Raw genomic sequence first — 6991 nt, 5'->3', positions numbered from 1 at the left:
CATCGGCCGGAGGGCAGGAGAACCCTGGAATGGGAGTGGCTTCCGTGTGGGAGCGGTTGGGCCAGCAGATAGGTGCGGAGCGGCAGCGGGCAGAGGAGGAACGGCTCACAATGGGCAGGACGGAGAACTCCATGCGGATGGCGCTGAGGCGGGCTGAGTGCCTCGAGGGTCTTCGCAGGGAGTTGGAGCTGGACACTGCATTATCCCTGCGGGACCTCGGGGCCAGGGAACATGCCCGCCTCCAAGCCATTGAACAGGAGTTCGATGATGCCCTGGCCCATGACAACAACCAGTGAGCCATCGGACTATCCCGCTGCCCTTGTAAATAGTTATGTAGTTAGTGTTAGGTTTCCTTTGCTTTTTTATTTATTTTGGACCTTTTGGACAATGGGCCACATTTTTGTGTATAGTTTTATTTTATTAGGTAGTGTTGTTAGATAGGTTTCATTTCTTCAGTTGGGATCATGGACCCTGGTTTGTTTATCTGTATATAGTTGACTGTTGGATTTTTTTTTTTTTTGATTTATCCATGGAGCAATGGTTTTCGGTTTTGTTTTTACCTTGGATTTACTTTCTTGAACTGTGACTTTGGACACCTTTCCTTTGGATTATGATTTGTCGTTTTTCATTATTTTACGGACATGCTGCTTTTGGTTTTTGATTCCCATTGTCATTTGTTTATTTTTTATTCCATTTATGCTGTTTTTAATACATTTTTTTCATCAGACTTCAATGTGTAGTATCATCTCATTGGTTTCATGCATATCATGATATGGGTTTTGAGATTCACTGACACCCTTGGGTGTATGTGAGGGCCATGTGTTCATTTCCAAACTTGCTATTGGCGTTCTATCATGTCATTGCCATTTCTAAGTGGGTGGATGCAGTACTCGAGTGGGTGTTTTGCATTTGGAGGCTGACCATAAGGGCCAGGGATCTAGATTGTGATGACATGTTGGCTGGGGGACATGTGTGGGGGCCTGCTGGCAGGTGCCCCGCAATGCTGGGGGGTGGGGGTGCAGGGGGACATGAGTGGGACATGAGTGGGGGCCTGCTGGCAGGTGCCCCGCAATGCTGGGGGGTGGGGGTGCAGGGGGACATGAGTGGGGACCTGCTGGCAGGTGCCCCGCAATGCTGGGGGGTGGGGGTGCAGGGGGACATGAAAGGGGGCCTGCTGGCAGGTGCCCCGCAATGCTGGGGGTGGGGGTGCAAGGGGACATGAGTTGGTGATCAGTAGTGCAAGGAGACATGTGGCTTTGCTGGGGGGCATGCCCATGTTGGGTGGGCTGCCTGCGGGACATGACCAGGGATGCAGGGTAGTCCCCTGTGGTGTGGGCTGCCTGCAGGGGCCGTGGAGGGTGTATAGGGGACACCTGGGAGGACCCACACTGCCAAATAACATGTTGCACTCCCTGGCACCCCTGAAATACACGTACCCTGCTGAAATTGCATGTGAAAATTCTTGCGCACCCCTGAAATACACGTGCCCTGCTGAAATCGCGTGTGAAAATTCTCGCGCACCCCTGAAATACATGTACCTTGCTGAAATCACGTGTGAAAATTCTCGCGCACCCCTGAAAAACACGCGCACAGGCCAATCGCGTGTGGAACTTCTCGCGCACCTCTGAAATACACGCACCCAGGCCAATCGCGTGTGGAACTTCTCGCGCACCTCTGAAATACACGCGCCCAGGCCAATCGCGTGTGGAACTTCTCGCGCACCCCTGAAATACACGCACACGCTCCCCCAGGCCCGATCACTTGTGGAACTTCTCGCGCACCTCTGAAATACACGCTCCCAAGCCAATCGCGTGTGGAACTTCTCGCGCACCCCTGAAATACACGCACACGCTCCCCCAGGCCTGATCACGTGTGGAACTTCTCGCGCACCCCTGAAATACACGCGCACAGGCCAATCGCGTGTGAAACTTCTCGCGCACCTCCGGAATACACTCGCCCAGGCCAATCGCATGTGGAACTTCTCGCGCACCTCTGAAATACACGCGCCCAGGCCAATCGCGTGTGGAACTTCTCGTGCACCTCTGAAATACACGCGCCCAGGCCAATCGCGTGTGGAACTTCTCGTGCACCCCTGAAATACACGCACAGGCTCCCCCAGGCCCGATCGCGTGTGGAACTTCTCGCGCACCCCTGAAATACACGCACCCAGGCCAATCGCGTGTGGAACTTCTCGCGCACCCCTGAAATACACGCACACGCTCCCCCAGGCCAGATCGCGTGTGAGACTTCTCGCGCACACGAGTTCCCGAAACCCATAATACACGTTCCCCGCTTTGCGTTTGCTGTTTGCCAGTACGGTAAACTGGTACAGGGTTGGCGCAGCCCTTTGCGATGGTTTTGCGATCTTGATGGCTTTTCCTTGCGCGAGGGCATTGTTGTGGGCGTAACTGGCGCTGCTGCAGGGTCGCTGCGCCACTCTGCGCCATGTCTGCTTTTGGAGGCAAGAATCCATGAATACGCTGTGCGCAGAAATTGATTTTATCGCATGCGGCTGGCACAGACATTCGCATGGGCACGCTGTGCGCCAGCCGCGTGCGACACTTTTGTGAGGAATTCCATGAATCGGCCTGTTTATATTCTAATGTTCTTCAGTTAGACTCCCTTAGAGTGATGAAAAGATTTTTGGAAACATGAGAGGATATAGATAAGGTGCCAAGTAATTTCCTAATAGAATTATTGGAGATTGCACTTACCAAAAACATTTTTCACTTTAAGAGTTCCTATTTTATGCAAATCAAGAGAACGGCAATGGATGCTGCATTTTCCCCAAATTATGCAACTTTGTATATGTGGGATTTTGAGGAAAGTAAAATAATGGCTGACACAAATCCTTTCAAAAAGGCTATTAGACTTTACAAGAGATATATAGACAACATCCTAATAATATGGGATGGCACTAGAGGCAATCATCATGCCTTCTTTGACTGGATGAACCAGTTGAACCCTAACTTAAAATTTACCATGCAGGCCAACTTCACGGAGATTCCATTTTTTGGATCTACTGAGTAAGGAAGAAGAGGGAGTCCTATTGGTTGATCTTTACAGAAAAGATTCCAATAGGAATACAATATTACAGCATGAACGTTTCCACTCACAAGCCCTCAGATCTAACATCCCTTATGGCCAGTTCCTGAAGGCGTGTCGTAATTGTTCCAAATTGGACCATTTCCATAAACAGTCTAATATCATAGAGAAACGATTAAAAAATAGAGGCTACCATGCTAAATTATTGACGCATTCCAAAAAAAGAGCTAGGCACCCACAGCGAGATACATTATTGGAAAAAGAAATGAAGTCCAAAACCCCCAATGACAGGCTGGTGTGTGCATTGACTTATAATACAGTAAAATAAAGAAAAGTATAGCCAAACATTGGCATCTACTTCAGTTGAACATTCCCACTTTAGCTAAACCAATGTATGCCTTTAAAAAGGGCGAACACATAATAGATTGGGTGTCCAAAGCTGACAGAAGTGCGATGCAAGATGCACAACCTAGATTGACTGCTATGTGGGGGATGCCACTTATTTTGGGACATTACCTGTGTGGCAGCTGTTGTAATTGTGCCTCCACCTCGGCTTGTACTAGTGTCACTGTTAACAAAAGGAAATGGCTATTGAGAAACCATACCACATGTAAGAGCAATAACATCATCTATGCAATAACATGTCCTTGTGAGAAAACATATATTGGAAAAAGCTCTCGGGCAGTTAAGCTTAAAATTACTGAGCACAAATCAAAAATTAGAAATAAACAAATGAGTGCTCCCCTGGCTGCACATTTTGCCAAATTGGGCCACGATTGTGAGGCCTTGGGGTGGTGGGCAATAGAAAAAGTGGTAGGTATAGACTCACCTAATGTGGCCAAGAGATTATCCCAGAGAGAGCAATGGTGGCTGTACCATACCCAGAGCTATGTGAATGGACTTAATTTACAAGAAGAGTGGAACCAGTGCATTAGATAAACACAATGGCACTCTTCAGTTATATAGACTGATATAGAACTTATCCATATCACACAATGGGCCTCATTACACGGTAGGCGGTAACCATGGCTCTATTAGCGCCATGGTTACCGCCGGTATTTTACTGTGTCCGCCTTGGTGGATGGCGGAATTACCGCCCTACTCCAAGGTGAGCGGGGGCGGTAATTCCCCATTCACCAAGGCCCTTCCCCATTCCTATTTTTGCCCCCATAGGGCATAATGGGAATGGGGAAGGTGCTAATTATGGTACCGCTAATTGCGGTACCGTAATTAGCACCAAGGTCCCTTTGCGGCACCCTACTTTAACGGCTGGTAAAACCAGCCGTTAAAGTCGGGTCCCGCAAAGGGAACTCATAGTAAGGTGGTAAGAGTTAACAGTCACCGGTAGCATACCGGTGACCGTTAACCCTTACCGCCTTCTGTGTAATGAGGACCAATGTCTGCTGGGATAGCCACTATATATTATGCTTATAGTGAACTAGTCCATTTTTATGTCTTTTTGATTATTCAAGACATAGCATGAATAGACAATTTAACGGAATTCGTTTTTCACAATTTTCCTTTGAATCAGGCTAAATATTACATCTTATTAGTCCAGTTTTGGAAATAAAACAGTCTTGAGATATTAGTTCTCTCTCTTTCACCTTTGGTGTACCAAAATAGTTTGTCTCCTAAGCGTTACGCTTTACTAGTCTGCTTTCTATTTCTTTTGACATTAGTCCACTTTCTATGCCTCTTAGTTACGTGGTTAGTCTGCTTATCTAAGTATTTGCGGATTCTTTTTATATTAGTCCGCTTTCTATTCATCTGGTTTGCGTGATTGGTCCACTTATCCAGAAAAGATTCCAATAGGAATCCAAGTATTCTTTCTATGTCCATTGAGAAGGGCGTATGTATACACACACGTGGAGGTAATTCATTCAGACGCTCTATACCACGGGGATAGGAAGACTCCACTTTCCAGGAAGAGCCCGATTCTCTTGTAAACATGAAGGAAAACGGCTCTTTGCCCACAGTGATGCCGGGCGAGAGACAATAGATCTTGGTAAGGCTCGATTTCAGACCTAGCCTGAAACTTAGAGGTCACCATTATGGGGACTAATATAATGCTTATAGTTTATACTAAAGTGTGCTATTCAAGTCATTTATTTGTTTTTCATTTTTCTACTTATAGACATCAAATTGACACCCGGAGATGGATGTTTCACGGCGTTACTGAATTTCAAAAGCCAGTATTGTTGAAGGGATCCATAAGACTGATCTGGAGAATAGATTGCCTTACATAGAGGTAACTGGCTTCTTCTTTCTTTTTGTTGCATGCTCTTGGGGGCATGCAATAGTGTCACACACTACAGAGATGGGAGCAATTGATATAATCGAGTTTCGCTCTCACCACTATTAGATCTACTTTAATCGCACTGAGATCGCGCTTTTGAAACAGAGAGGCACCCTTAGAGTGGCATGCAAAGGACGCATGAAGAAACAATGAAGCCCTTCAGTATGAACTGGGAGGTCCTTATTCACTAATAATAAGGTATTTTACATATTCCTGATATTTGGCATACTAGGTAAAATGCGGGAATGAGGGACTATAGGCAGAAGATGACTGAGCCATTAGTTACGCTCAACAGAGGCTGGGAGGGATTACCGGCTGTTCAGTTTGAATGTGTTAGAACTCATTTCAGTTCTTTTTTGCTAATTTGAAGGTATGATATAATTCAAACATTTATGAATATAAGGGCAATGGGTGATTAAAGTTTTGCTAACCCTATACACACAAATTTGAAAATAAGTTCAAATAGATGGTGGTTCTTAGAGATTGTATCCATAAGAATAATATGGGCAAAGCAAATTAGATACTTTCCCCTGGATAACATATTAAAGGGAAATTGGAGAGTAGAGGTATACAACTGCATTGTTTTAACTATGTTTTTAAATTTTGGTAACAGTTTTTATTTTTCATTTTTGTTTTAGTACAAAATGTTAATTGGTTCATTTATCCTGAAGAAGACGCAGAACAACATATGGAAAGAAATAGCTAGTTGTTGTTAAGGTCGAAACTATTAATTGAGGGAAGTCCTATGACTTCCTATGAGAAAGTATGTAACATGCTAGGGCACCTACAGTTGATTGTTATGTGTGAAGCAAGAGTAAGATTGCCATGTGTGAACCAAGCGTAAGAATACTATTTAAATTTAGGAAATTACAAATGAGGAAGCCGGAAAGACTCTCTGAGAATTGGTCTACACAGACCTTGATTTGTAAAAACTTGGTTCTTATTAATGAAATTGATGATTCACGGTTTGTATTATGATGAATGATAGTATACTGTATTTTATGAAATATTTTTCAAAAAATGTTTTATGCATTAATTAATAAAATTGAATAATGATTAATCAAAGTATACTTTTGTAGCCTCTTGCTTCCATTCCATAAGGAACATTAGATTAAGGCTGTTCCTTTCCTCTGGACATCACATCTGTTTAACACTCCTAATATCTGACACACCCATGGCCTCTCCCCACCCCTGAGCTCCACCTGGGCCTGGACATTCCTAATATCTGACACGCACATGGACTATCCCCATCCCTGACCTCGACCTGGGCCTGGGCGCTCCTAATATCTGACCCGCACATGGATTCTCCTCATCCCTGACCTCGACCTGGGCGCTCCTAATATTTGACACACCCATGGGCTCTCCCCATCCCTGAGCTACACCTGAGCCTGTGCGCTCCTAATAGCTGACACACCCATGGGCTCTCCCCATCCCTGAGCTCCACCTGGGCCTGGGCGTTCCTAATATCTGACCCGCACATGGACTCTCCCCATCCCTGAGCTTCACCTGGGCCACTCCGCTCCTAATACCTGACACACCCCTGGGCTCTCCCCATCCTTGAGCTCCACCTGGGCCTGGGCGCTCCTAATATCTGACCCGCACATGGACTCTCCCCATCCCTGAGCTTCACCTGGGCCACTCCGCTCCTAA

General features: G+C 45.9%; 1 long non-coding RNA gene across 1 annotated transcript; it reads left to right on the top strand.

Moving 5' to 3' along the window:
* Positions 1-4940: 4940 nt before the first annotated feature.
* On the top strand, positions 4941-6323 carry LOC138520047 (uncharacterized). The gene is made up of 4 exons (XR_011282772.1): positions 4941-5050; positions 5180-5293; positions 5408-5539; positions 5980-6323. It is a non-coding gene; the product is annotated as an uncharacterized lncRNA (long non-coding RNA).
* The last annotated feature ends 668 nt before the right edge of the window (positions 6324-6991 follow it).

This window comes from Ambystoma mexicanum, chromosome 13 (assembly GCF_040938575.1).
Source record: "Ambystoma mexicanum isolate Mex_15411 chromosome 13, UKY_AmexF1_1, whole genome shotgun sequence".
NCBI lineage: Eukaryota > Metazoa > Chordata > Amphibia > Caudata > Ambystomatidae > Ambystoma > Ambystoma mexicanum.
Note: the sequence above shows the minus strand (reverse complement) of the source record. Positions and strands in the feature narration are given on the sequence as shown.